Below are 13,951 nucleotides of genomic sequence, written 5' to 3'. Positions count from 1 at the left end.
TAATCAGCTTCTTAGTTCTGCAGATATTGAGTAAGGGATTGTTGTTATGGCACCACTCTGCCAGATCCTACATGCTGATTCATCACCACCTTTGACTCAGCTTACCACTGTGGTGTCATCAGCAAACATGAGTATGACGTTGCAGCTGTGCTTAGCCACACGGTCATAAGTGTAAAACAAGTAGAGCAGGGAGCTCAGCACACAACCTTGTGTGCTAACGGAGACTGTGGAGAAAATGTTGCTGCCAATACAAACTGACTGGGGTTTGCATGTGAGGAAATCAATGATCCAATTGCATAAGAAGGCATTGAGGCCAAGGTCTTGGAGCTTGTTGATTAGCTTTGAGGGGATGATGGCATTGAATGCTGAGCTGTAGTTGATATGGAGCATCCTGATGCATGCATCTTTAGTGCCCAGATGTTCCAGGGTTGAGTGAAAAGTCAATGAAAGGGCATCTGCTATGGACCTGTTGCTCCTGTGTGGATCCAAGTAGTTTCTCAGGCAGGAGTTGATATGTTTCATCACCAACCTCGTAAAACTCTTCATCTCAGTGGGTCTAAGAGCCACTGGACAATAGTCATCGAAACAGGTCCTGACACTTTTTTTTGGGCGCTGATACAACTGAAGCCAACTACAAGCAGCTGGGTACCTCAGACTCCCAAAACAAGATGGCACCAAGATTTTTGCAGACCCTGGCAAGTTCTTCCAATTTGTTTGTGAATCAGCTAATTCTTCTTTCTTCATGTCTCTTTTTCCTTTTCAAGGAGGCTGGGGTCCTGTTTGAGTCTGTGCTGTACAGCTGTAGCTCAAAATATGGCTCTTCACGGCAGAAAGCAGGCTCCTGCACTTGAGCCATATCTATCTGTATACCTCTTTCTATATCTCTCATATATATTTGCTGGAGTAAGTGAGGGAAGGTTGATGCTTTTGCTGCTGCTTGTGCATGGGATCGGGATGCTAACATTTTCTGTCATTAATAGTCTGGGTTTGTTTTCTGTTTTCTGGATGATTGCAAATAGCAAGAATTTCAGGTTATAAATTGTATATATTCTCTGATATTCATTTGAACCATTGAACTGATTAATTGTGCCAGTTAATCAGCACTGGTCTTTAGTTCTTTAGGTCAGGTACCCCGTTTGGGATGGATGCTTTCGTGGGTTCACCTTCCTGAAGGCTGCTCGCATGGAGCTTCACAGACAGAAATGACAGGGTCATCGGGGGCTGTGGAAGTTTGTGATGGTTCCTCCATGCTTTGATGATCAAATTGAGCACAGAAGGTATTGAGCTCACCTGGAAGCGAAGCCCTGTTGCACCTATGTTGCTTGATTTAACTTTATAGGAAGTGATAGTATTCAAGCCCTGCCATAACTGTTGAGCACCCTTCAATGATTCAGGTTTAGTCCAAATATATTCAAGACAAAGACTGCAGAATTTTGGCTACTATGAGAATTATGGGATACAAGGGTAGTACAGAAAGCTAGTGCAGAGGTAAAAGGTCAGTCATGATCTGATTGAATGGCATAGCAAGACGACAGCTTGTATAGCTTACTCCAAATCTATGACTTATACTCTTATTCACATGCTGATGCTAATTTCAGATGCATTGAAAACCAAGTGTGTATACAGTTTTCTATTTCAATTACAAATCAAAACAGGTACATCGCAATTTGTTTCCTCCCATTATCAACCTTGCTTTCTGTGATACTGAGAGAACCAAAGATTTGATTGTCATGTCAAATGATTTCATGCCGAAGGTGCAGAATTCTAAAGGAAAGATTATGTAACCGTGGTTGACAAGGGATGTCAAAGACAGTACAAAAGCAAAACAGAGGGCATACAATATAGCAAAAGTTAGTGAGAACCTAGAGGACTAGGAAGCTTCTGACCTCAATGACTGGGAAGGTGTTGGAGTCTATTATTAAAGATGAGGTTTCGGGGGACTTGAAGGCACATGATAAAATAGGCCAAAATCAGCATGGTTTTCTAAATGGGAAATCTAGCCTGACAAATTTATTGGAATTCTTTGAGGAAGAAACAGGCAGGGTAGGCAAAGGAGAGTCTGTGGATGTTGCTTATTTGGATTTTCAGAATGCCTTTGACAATGTGACATACTTGAGGCTGCTTAACAAGATAAGAGCCCATGGTATACTCTGTAAGATTGGCTGACTGGCAGAAAGAATAGCGTGGGAATAAAGGGAGCCTTTCCTGGTTGGCTGCCAGTGACCAGTGGTGTTCTGCAGGAGTCAATGTTTGGCTGTTCAGAACCATAGAACATTACAGCACAGAAACAGGCCTTTTGGTTCTTCTTGGATGTGCCGAACCATTTTTCTGCCTAGTCTCACTGACCTGCACCTGGCCCATATCCCTCCATACACCTCTCATTCATGTACCTGTCCAAGTTTTTCTTAAATGCTAAAACTGAGCCCGCATTTACCACTTCATCTGGCAGCTCATTCCACACTCCCACCACTCTGTGTGAAGAAGCCCCTCCCCCCAATGTTCCCTTTAAACTTTTCCCCCTTCACTCTTAACCCATGTCTTCTGGTTTTTTTCTCTCCAAACCTCAGTGGAAAAAGCCTGCTTGCATTCACTCTATCTATACCCATCATAATTTTATAAACCTCAATCAAGTCTCCCCTCATTCTTCTATGCTCCAGGGAATAAAGTCCTAACCTATTCAACCTTTCTCTGTAACTCAGTTTCTCAAGTCCCAGCAACATCCTTGTAAACCTTCTCTGCACTCTTTCAACCTTATTAATACCCGTCTTGTAATTCGGTGACCAAAATTGTACACAATACTCCAAATTCGGCCTCATCAATGCCTTATACGACCTTTTTACATTTTATGTCAATGATTTGGATGATAGACTTGATGGCTTTGTGGCCAAGTTTGCAGATGATACAACGAAGAGTGGCAGCTAGTGTTGAGGAAGCAGAAGGACTTGGATAATTTAGGAGAATGAGCAAAGGAGTGGTAAATGGAATCCACTATAGTGCAAGGAAGTGTGTGGCTATGCACTTTGGTAGAAGGAATAAAGGCATAGACTATTTTCTAAATGGGGAGAAAATTCAGAAATCAGAGGTGCAAAGGGAATTGGGAGTCCCAGTGTAGGATTTCCTAAAGGTCAACTTGCAGGTTGAATCAGTGATAAAGAAGTCAAATGCAGTGTTAGCATTCATTTTGAGAGCAAGGATGTAATGCTGAGGCTTTATAAGACATTTACCAGACCCCATTTGGAGTTTTTTTGTGCAGTTTTGGGCCCCATATCCAAGAAAGGATGCACTGATGTTCGAAAGGGTCCAGAGAAGGTTTACAAGAATGATTCAAGATTTAAAATATTAACACATGCAGAGTATTTGATGGCTCTGGGCCTGTACTCACTGGAGTTCAGAAAAATTAGGAAGGTATAGTATTGAAACCCACCAGTTATTCAAAGGAGTAGGTAGAGTGAACTCGCCAACCTAGAGGGACTTGCCGACCTAGGGAGAGGGGGTTCACTTGCCCTCTTCTATGGTGTCCACAGACTATACATCTGCCTAATGGACCACCGGGCTTCATGCATGGAGTGCACTAACCTGGACCCTGGCTCCTGCCCCTGACTCTTCATTTGCTCCCTCCAACCTCTTACTTCCCCCTATCCCTGTCCTTAAACTTTAACCTGATCTTAACACCCACAACACCATAAAACCATCTCTACGAATGTTAGAAAACAACCAAGTCTAAGCCATAACCATGAGAACATTGCAGCTTGGCACCATATTAATCAGAGTGGGGAACTCTACTGAATATTGAATATAGAGTGGAAGTGGAGAGGATGTTTTCAATAGTGGGATAGTTAGAACCAGATGGCACAGACTTAGAATAGAACAGAGATGAGAAGATATTACTTTAGCCAGACAGTGATGAATATGTGGAATTCATTGCCTCAGGCAAGTATATTTACAGTGGAGGACAATAGGTTCTTGATTTGTAAGGGTGTCACAGTTTATGGTGAGAAGGTATAAGAATGTGGTTAAGAGGGAAAATGAATCAGCCATGATGGCATTGCAGAGCCAACTCAAAGGGCCCAATAGACCAATTCTGCTATGTCTTATGCTTATGATTCAGATAAATTAATCACATGCATGTCAAAATATACATTGAAATGCCTATGACTTGCACAGTACAGTATATTGGTTTAAATGGGAAGGTGATTGGGAAACAGAAATAAGAGTACTTAGCTTTATATTAGTGCAGTAGTATTAGGTGTTGTTTGGTAAATGTAAAGACAATTTACAGTACTGCGGCAATACCAAGCAAAACATGCTGACCTGGATAATGACCTAGTCAAGAAGGCGCAGCCTGACACAGAATTGATCAGATTGAACAGCCAACCCAAATCCACAAAGTCTCTTGGTTTCTGGTAAAGTCTCATCACATTCACTCAGTCAGTGGCTGAGAGCATTGTATACAAAGGGCTAAACACATTGTTGAGGATCCCTACCACCCATCCCACAATCTCTCTAGGACCACCAGACGGAGTAACAGCTTCTTTCCCCCAGGCTGCTGTGAGACTAATGAATACTCTGTCATCACAAGGTCTTGTCACCAGCACAGCAAGCTGTTTGTTATTTACTGTCAAGTGCTTTGCACTTCCCATGCATTTTGAAATATATTTTAGTAACTTATTTGTGGTAATATTTTGTTTCATGTGTTGTGTGTGATATATGTATTGTGGGTACACCACAGTTGTATATATGTAAAGTCAAATAATAATAAACTTGAACACAAAACCTGCAGTGACTTGTGTACCAGAATATTCTGCCTCCTTTGAAATCAACATCTTTCAGTCACTCACTTTAAAATAAAATCCACCTGTTTTTCTATCATAATGGATGACTTTAGGATTATATTCCATCTACCATCTACCTGTTAACCTAGCTTGAAATCTCTCTGTATACTCTTCATACCCATGCTTAGTATCAGCAGCAGACTTGGGATAATGGTACACGTGAGTGCTTCACTGATGTAGGAGGTTGGGTCACCAGCATCACTCTGTGATATTCCATTGATTGTACCTCCCCACTCTGCAAATAACATGTTTTACTCCTTATTAGTTTTCTTTTTGTTAGCTTCCAATTGACACTAGTCTATTAATCTCCACAGCCATCTGTTCTAATTGTGTTTAATAACTCTTAGGTTGAATTTGTATCAAATACCTTCTGAAAATCCAAAGGAAGCAACTACTAGTTTCTCCATTTCTATTCTGCTAGTTACAGCTCAAAACAAATTTCTCAAAAATGTTTGGATCCGCACTGAATCTGTCCAATCCTCTTATATTTTTTCCAAGTGCACTATTAATCACTTCCTTTATAACTTATTTCAGCATTTTCCTACAACTTTTGCCAAGTTAACTAGCTCCCCACTTCTCACTCTTTTAAATAATGACAATATCACCTAAACATGATAATAAATTTACTTTGAATATGTGGCCTCTGTTACTAAATTGGACAAGGCCAGCAGGTGCACAGGAACACTAATGTCTGCAGACTTCCCCTTATGTTACATATATCCCAACTTGTATCACTCTTCTCCCCGATCTCATAGGCGCTGCTAACGCTAAATCCTGGATCATTCCTAAACAACACCTTCAGGAGTACAGTATTGTAATGGGTCACTACGACTGCCTGGGTGGCAATACTGTAAATCCTGGCCTTGGCAGTGACTCTATTCGTCCGCTCACCGCCGGCACACAAATGAGAAATGAAAAAGATCCGCTCCCAGCCACCACTACACTCCACATCGCAGAAGTCAGGCTGATTGCGTAAGGCATTACCGAGTTTACAGCACAAAGCAAACCAGCGCCCAGCTTTTGTTAACATTAAACTGTTTCCAAGGAAACCGCAGTCAGCCCTCAAGTTAACTAGCATTCGCCCTGGATGCCTCACAACCACTACGGATACCAGAAACCCCGGGTAGCTGTTTGAATTAGGCTCAAGGGTTCTTACCGGTGGTCGGTCGATTTCTGTCTGTTCTTGAACATGATTGTCCTATTAGCAAACTGCAACATATCTCCGTATCTTCACTGGTACCCTCTCCTGCTCTCTCGTCTCTACTTACCCGCTATAACCACCGTAGTCACTGTCAATGAGCTTCCCTATATAACCGCGAACAACCTTGGGAAGAACGGGCCACTTCCCTTCCCCCTCTCATCCCAATTGTCGGGAAGTATCCATTCCACCTCCCAACTGAGGGGTGATCTCTCTATTTAAATAAAGGTTAGAATCCAAGTGCTGTTACAACACACCAGTGAAGATACTTAAAACCTGCTCTTGAATTTTAGATTAAAATAAAGCGCCCACATCCGAAGCAAGAACGTATATATACATACATATATCTAAAGTGGGGACTGGGCCCGATAGCTACTTCCCCCGCTTAGTCTACGGAATGAATGTCGCCCGTGTCGTTTTTTCCTAAATGCTTCCACCTTCAGAAATTTGAACTAAACAATGTATTTGTCACCACAAGTGATGCCTTTGCTTTGAGGTGATTTAGAGGTGTGGAGATTAGTTGCTTTTTGTTTGTTCAATCCAGCTATAATTTAAGCAATTCTCCTTTTAGGTCAGAATGTTGTAATAATCCTGTGACCATTTGCACGGTGGAGATAGCACCCTTGTGTCACTGTCGCCCCTTTCAGATTTCACGCACCACACGCTGATAATGTCATCCAAAATCTTAACCCTATCCCTAACCCTAATTCAGTTCTTGATCAAGATTCAGGATAGTTTCATGCCATTTCCAGTAGACTAGTGTAAAGGAGAACGACATAATTGTTACACCGGAACCGATGCAGCAAACAAAATTAACCAAATAAAATCAAGAAAACGATAAAAACACAATAAATATAAACGCATAAAATAGCTTAAAAATGGGCACACTCAACCGCTGAAGATATATATATTGAATACTACGGCAAACAAACAAAAATTCAATATATATAGAAAGATTATATGTCTACAAAGTGACACGGGGCACAAGGCACTGAGCCATGAAAATGGAAGGCAGCCTGCACTGTACAAAAGGTCGCGTCATAGCATCAATGGGCGACCGCTTACTGTCACACTAACGCACTATGTTATTCCGTTGATAAACGGTTGAAAACTAAAACATAGCTTTCCAGCCGGCCCCTGTTCAAGCTGCTTTGTAACTGATGCACCATCAGTTACCACAGTAACCACAGTAACCACTGCCTAAACTTGATTACAATCCATCATGGAAGGAGTTCCAAAATAAGGCAGTTTCGGCGGCTGAGTGTGCCCATTTTAGTCTTGATCTGAGCGAGCGTGGGGACAGCTTCAAGGACTCGTTGGTGTGCTTCGACTCCAATGTTCCGTTATCCTAAAGCAATTCAGAATATCCGATCTCAGTTCATGTTTAATGGTAAGCACCAAACAAGTAGATATCACTCATGGGTTCCATGACCCGTTGACAGTGGGGTGCAGTTCCTGTTTAAAGCACACGTTACAATTCACTTCAAGAGAAGAGAGGAGAGAGGAGAGAGGAGAGAGGAGAGAGGAGAGAGGAGAGAGAGAGAGAGAGAGAGAGAGAGAGAGAGAGAGAGAGAGAGAGAGAGAGAGAGAACACGAACTTTGAAATAGTTTCCTCAAAATCCAGCTCCTTCATCCTAGCTGCAAACGCTAGATAACCAAGGGCGGTTCAAGTGGGAAGGTATGCCCCCCGTTCTTGAAAACACATTAATGATGCGGGTATCTACGCGTGTTCAATATGAGGCAATTTAAAGTGTTCTCTAAAAATGTTAAATGTATATTAGCATATCCGCTTCAGAGGCTCTGTTGGGAAGAGCCTCAGTTTCGGCCTTCGCATCAATCCACACTGCGGGACAGGAAGCTGTGTCAAATCTCTATAGGTACTTTGCTGGAGCAAAATATGGTGCCATTGCAACCAACTGTGAATGGAACGACATAAAGTGTACTACAAATGACCGCACGAGAATTCTAACCACAAAAAAAGAGAAAATCTGCAGATGCTGGAAATTCAAGCAACACACACAAAATACTGGAGGAACTCAGCGGGCCAGATAGACCTGCCGAAGGGTCTCGGCTCCAAAACGTTTTTCCATTGATGCTGCCTGGTCTGCTGAGTTCCTCCAGCATTTTACGTGCATTGCAGGAGAATTCTATATCATCTACCTTTGTACGTTTTTTTCTTAAAGTATATTTATAGAAAAATGCAAATTTCTGGCCTCTCCAGTTGTAATTAGCATGGGAAAACGTTGTAATCTATAATGAAGGATTAACAAGCAGGAACACAGAATCATTGGAGGATGCAGCATGAAAACATGTCTTTAGACCAACTGGGTCCACTTCAACCTTCCACCATATTAATTTTAATTCTTATTTTTCCATATTTTAATTAACTATGATTCTACACCCATGTACGCACATGTCAACCCCAAAATCCCTCCTCCTGCTCGAAAAAAACTAACAAACAGAACAAGCACATCAACCCCCAAATCCCTTTTCCCGCACAAAAAAAGAACAAAACAGATAGACAATGGACAATAGGTGCAGAAGTAGACCATTCGGCCCTTCGAGTCTGCACCGCCATTCTGAGATCATAGCTGATCATCTACTATCAATACCCGGTTCTTGCCTTGTCCCCATATCCCTTGATTCCCCTATCCATAAGATACCTATCTAGCTCCTTCTTGAAAGCATCCAGAGAATTGGCCTCCACTGCCTTCCGAGGCAGTGCATTCCAGACCCCCACAACTCTCTGGGAGAAGAAGTTTTTCCTTAACTCTGTCCTAAATGACCTACCCCTTATTCTCATACCATGCCCTCTGGTACTGGACTCTCCCAGCATCTGGAACATATTTCCTGCCTCTATCTTGTCCAATCCCTTAATAATCTTATATGTTGCAATCAGATCCCCTCTCAATTTCCTTAATTCCAGCGTGTACAAGCTCAGTCTCTCTAACCTCTCTGCGTAAGACAGTCCAGACATCCCAGGAATTAACCTCGTGAATCTACGCTGCACCTCCTCTACAGCCAGGATGTCCTTCCTTAACCCTGGAGACCAAAACTGTACACAATACTCCAGGTGTGGTCTCACCAGGGCCCTGTACAAATGCAAAAGGATTTCCTTGCTCTTGTACTCAATTCCCTTTGTAATAAAGGCCAACATTCCATGAGGCTTCTTCACTGCCTGCTGCACTTGCTCATTCACCTTCAGTGACTGATGAACAAGGACTCCTAGATCTCTTTGTATTTCTCCCTTACCTAACTCTACACCGTTCAGATAATAATCTGCTTTCCTGTTCTTACTCCCAAAGTGGATAACCTCACACATTCACATTAAACGTCATCTACCAGGTATCTGCCCACTCACCCAACCTATCCAAGTCACCCTGAATTCTCCTAACATCCTCATCACATGTCACGCTGCCACCCAGCTTAGTATCATCAGCAAACTTGCTGATGTTATTCTCAATGCCTTCATCTAAATTGTTGATGTAAATAGTAAACAGCTGTGGTCCCAATACAGAGCACTGTGGCACCCCACTAGTCACCACCTGCCATTCCGAGAAACACCCATTCACTGTTACCCTTTGCTTTCTATCTGCCAACCTGTTTTCTATCCATGTCAATATCTTCCCCCCAATGCCATGAGCTCTGATCTTACCCACCAGTCTCCTATGTGGGACCTTATCAAATGCCTTCTGAATCTCCTATGTGGGACCTTATCAAATGCCTTCTGATCAGCTACATCGATCCCAAATGCCCCCTTCCCATGTTTCACTTTGCTAAAATCAGGACACAGTCTGTGACTGAGGGACATGCATTTTAGGGCAGAGATGATTTTCACTCAGAAGATGATGAACATTTGCAATTCTTTACCTCAGCACACAGTGGCGCCTTGATGCGTTTGTTCATTCAAAAGAGAGATCAGTATATTTCTGGACTTTGAGAAGAAAGGGATATGGGCATAGTGCTAGAAAATAGCACTGAAGAAGATCAGCCTTGATCTTAATGAATGGTGGCTCGTGATACATTCCTGATCCTTTTTCTTAGATTCAGTTGATAAGCATATACTCAATTAATAGGCCAATGCATTTGTTGCTGAGTATCCTACAACCTTAGGGGGATTGTAGTATCTCCAACAGCAACTTTGCCCTTAACTATTGTGCAGACCCCAGAGCATTCAGTCAAATTCTCTTAATTAGCCTCATTGTTATTCTTATGTCAATACCAAACAAGGTATCAAGGTTAGATCAGGAATAAAGAAACAGGTTAATTAACTGAAACCATAATATAAATACTGATTTAAGAAAGATGCCTCAGATCTATTTAATGCAAGGAGTATTATGAACAAAGCGGATGAGCTTAGAGCATGGATCAGTACTTGGAGCTATGATGTTGTAGCCATTACAGAAACTTGGATGCTCAGGGGCAGGAATGCTTACGTCGAGTGACAGGCTTTAGATGTTTAGCTGTTATTTCTTCAGCAGTTTGATCGAGGCATGACTGCACAAGCACGTGGATGTCAGCCAGTTAGACCAGCAAGAAGAGTTTAAAAGGAGACAGTTTTACCAAGCGGGCTATGGAGTAGAGGGAAACAGAGTAGGAGAGCTTTGGCTTAAAGGTGCTTCAGTGATAACGGGCAAGGCAAGGCAAGGTAGATTGCCTGTGTAGAATTCAGACAGGAATTATATGTGTAAGGCCGGTGTTCTGTGCTTGGTGTCAGATGTGGGATGTCCAGGAGATGCGCCAGGTGCATTGAGCTGCATTTCCTAAGGAACTGTGTTAGAGAACTGGAGATGCAGCTCGATAACCTTCATCTGGTCAGGGAGAGTGAGGAGGTGATAGATAGGAGCTATAGGCAGGTAGTCACTCTGGGGCCTCAGGAGACAGCTACGTGGGTAACAGTCAGGAGAGGAAAGGACAGGAGTCAGAGGCTAGAGAGCACCCCTGTGGATGTCCCCCTTAACAATAAGTACTCCTGCTTGAGTACTGATGGGGAGCGATGGCCTACCTGGGGGAAGCAACAGTGGCTGTTCCTCTGGCACAGAGTCTGGCCCTGTGGCTCAGAAGGGTAGGGAAAGGAAGAGGAAGGCAGTAGTGATAGGGGACTCTATAGTTAGGGGGTCAGACAGGTGATTCTGTGGACACAGGAAGGAAACGCAGATGGTAGTTTGACTCTCAGCTGCCAGGGTCCGGGATGTTTCTGATCGTGTCCAGGATATCCTGAAGTGGGAAGGAGGACAGCCAAAGGTCATGATACATATTGGTACCAATGACATAGGTAGGTAAAGGGAAGAGGTCCTGAAAGCAGACTGCAGGGAGTTAGGAACGAAGTTGAGAAGCAGGACCACAAAGGTAGTAATCTTGGGATTACTGCCTATGCTACATGACAGTGAGTATAGGAATAGAGTGACGTGAAGGATAAATGAGTGGCTGAGGCATTGGAGCAGGGGGCAGGGATTCAGATATCTAGATCATTGGGACCTCTTTTAGGGCAGGTGGGATCTGTACAAAAAGGATGGGTTGCATTTGAAGCACAGGGGGACCAAAATCCTGGCAGGGACATTTCCTAAGGCAATTGGGTAGAGCTTAAACTAGAATTGCTGGGGGGTGGAAACTGAACTGAAGAGATGGAGGAAGTGGCGGTTGCCTCACAAATAGAGAAAGCTTGGAGACAATGTGAAAGGGAGGATATGCAGGTGATGGAGAATGGAGAAGATCAGACCGATGGTTTGAGTTGAGTATATTTTAATGCAAGGTTATTATGAACAAAATGGCTGAGCTTAGAGTGTGTATCAGTACTTGGAGTTATGATGTTGTGGTCATTACAGAGAATTGGATGGCTCACGGGCAGGAATAGTTACTTCAAGTGCCTGGCTTTAGATGTTTCAGAAAGGACAGGGAAGGAGACAAAAGAGGTGGGGGCATGGCATTGTTGATCAGAGACAGTGTCACAGCTGCAGAAGAGGAGGAAGTTATGGAGGGGTTGTCTATGGAGTCTTTGTGGGTGGAGGTTAGGAACAGGAAGGGGTCAATAACTCTACTGGGTGTTTTTTGTACACCACACAATAGTAACAGGGACTTCAAGGAGCAGATAGGGAGACAGTTTCTGGAAAGGTGTAATAATTACAGAGATGTTGTGGTGGGAGATTTTAATTTCCCAAATATTGATTAATTTCTCCCTAGAATGAGGGGTTTAGATGGGGTGGAGATTGTTAGGTGTGTTCAGGAAGGATACCTGACACAATATGTAGATAAGCCTACAAGAGAAGAGGCTGTACTTGATCTGGTATTGGGAAATGAACCTGGTCAGGTGTCAGATCTCTCAGTGGGAGAGCATTTTGGAGATAGTGATCACAATTCTATCTCCTTTACCATAGCATTGGAGAGGGATAGGAACAGATAAGTTAGGAAAGCATTTAGAGTAAAGGGAAATATGAGACAGTCATGCAAGATCTTGGAAGCAAATGTTTGGGGGATATTTGTCTGGAGTTCTGCATAGGTACGTTCCAATGAGACAGGGAAAGGATAGTAGGGTACAGGAACCCAAAGAAATTGGGAGAGCCAGAAGGGGTCATGAGAAGGCATTGGCAGACAGGATTAAGGAAAACCCCAAGGCATTCTACAAGTATGTGAAGAGCAAGAGGATAAGATGTGAGAGAATGGGACCGATCAAATGTGACCGTGGAGAAGTGTCTATGGAACCAGTGGAGATAGCAAAGGTACTTAATGAATCCTTTGCTTCAGTATTCACAACGGAAAAGGATCTTGGCAATGATAGGGATGACTTACAGCAGACTGAAAAGCTTGAGCATGTAGATATTAAGAAAGAGGATGTGCTGGAGCTTTTGGAAAGCATCAAGTTGGATAAGTCACCGGGACCGGGTGAGATGTTCCCCAGGCTACTGTGGTAGGTGAGGGAGGAGATTGCTGAGCCTCTGGCAATGATCTTTGCATCATCAATAGGGAGAGGTACCGGAGGATTGGAGGGTTGCAGATATTGTTCCCTTATTCAAGAAAGGGAGTAGAGATAACCCTGGAAATTATAGAACAGTGAGACTTACCTCAGAGGTTGGTAAGTTGATGGAGAAGATCCTGAGAGGTAGGATTTATGAACACTTGGAGAGGCATAATATGATTAGGAATAGTCAGCATGGCTTTGCCAAGGGCAGGTCGTGCCTTACGAGCCTGATTGAATTTTTTGAGGACGTGACTAAATACATTGATGAAGGTAGAGCAGTAAATGTAATGAATATAGATTTCAGCAAGGCATTTGATAAGGTACCCCATGCAAAGCTTATTGAGAAAGTAAGAAGGCATGTGATCCAAGGGGACATTGCTTTGTGGATCCAGAACTGGTGTGCCACAGAAGGTGAAGATTGTACATGTACCACACACTGGAGGAACTCAGGAGTTCGGGTTGAAACGAGTATTCAACGAGTAGCATCTATTGCATCCTGTGCTCCCGGTGCGGCCTCCTCTACATCACCGAGACCCGACGCAGATTGGGGGATCGCTTCGTCGAACACCTCCGCTCCGTCTGCCCCAGCAGAAAGGATCTCCTGGTTGCCACCCACTTCAACTCTGCCTCACATTCCCATTTGGATATGTCCGTACATGGCCTCCTCTACTGCCATGATGAGGCCAAACTCAGGTTGGAGGAGCAACACCTCATATACCATCTGGGTAGCCTCCAGCCCCTTGGTATGAACATTGAATTCTCCAACTTCCGGTAATTCCCTCTCTCTCCCTTCCCTCATCCCACTTTCACTCCGCTTCCTCTTCCAGCTGCCTATCACTTCTCTCATGATTCTGCCTTCTTCTACTACCCCCTTACATTCCTTCTTCACCTTTCCTGCCTATCCCCTCCCTGCTTCCCCTCCCCCACCCCTTGATCTTTCCCGATTGGTTTTTCACCTGGCACCTT

General features: G+C 43.4%; 1 protein-coding gene across 4 annotated transcripts in view; it reads right to left on the bottom strand.

Annotated features, from left to right (window-relative positions):
- LOC132395495 (metalloreductase STEAP2-like) overlaps nt 1-6,198 on the bottom strand; it is a 55,669-nt gene extending 49,471 nt beyond the window's left edge. For 2 of the 4 annotated variants that reach the window (XM_059972198.1, XM_059972200.1), the window contains exon 1: nt 5,989-6,180. The gene's annotated coding sequence lies outside the window, so the exon portion shown is untranslated. Of the gene's footprint in view, nt 1-5,988 lie in introns of all 4 variants that reach the window. The other 2 variants (XM_059972199.1, XM_059972201.1) reach the window with 2 other exon arrangements.
- Nucleotides 6,199-13,951: the final 7,753 nt, after the last annotated feature.

The sequence above is a fragment of the Hypanus sabinus genome, chromosome 6 (genome assembly GCF_030144855.1).
Source record: "Hypanus sabinus isolate sHypSab1 chromosome 6, sHypSab1.hap1, whole genome shotgun sequence".
NCBI lineage: Eukaryota > Metazoa > Chordata > Chondrichthyes > Myliobatiformes > Dasyatidae > Hypanus > Hypanus sabinus.
This window is presented reverse-complemented; position numbering and strand designations above follow the sequence as displayed.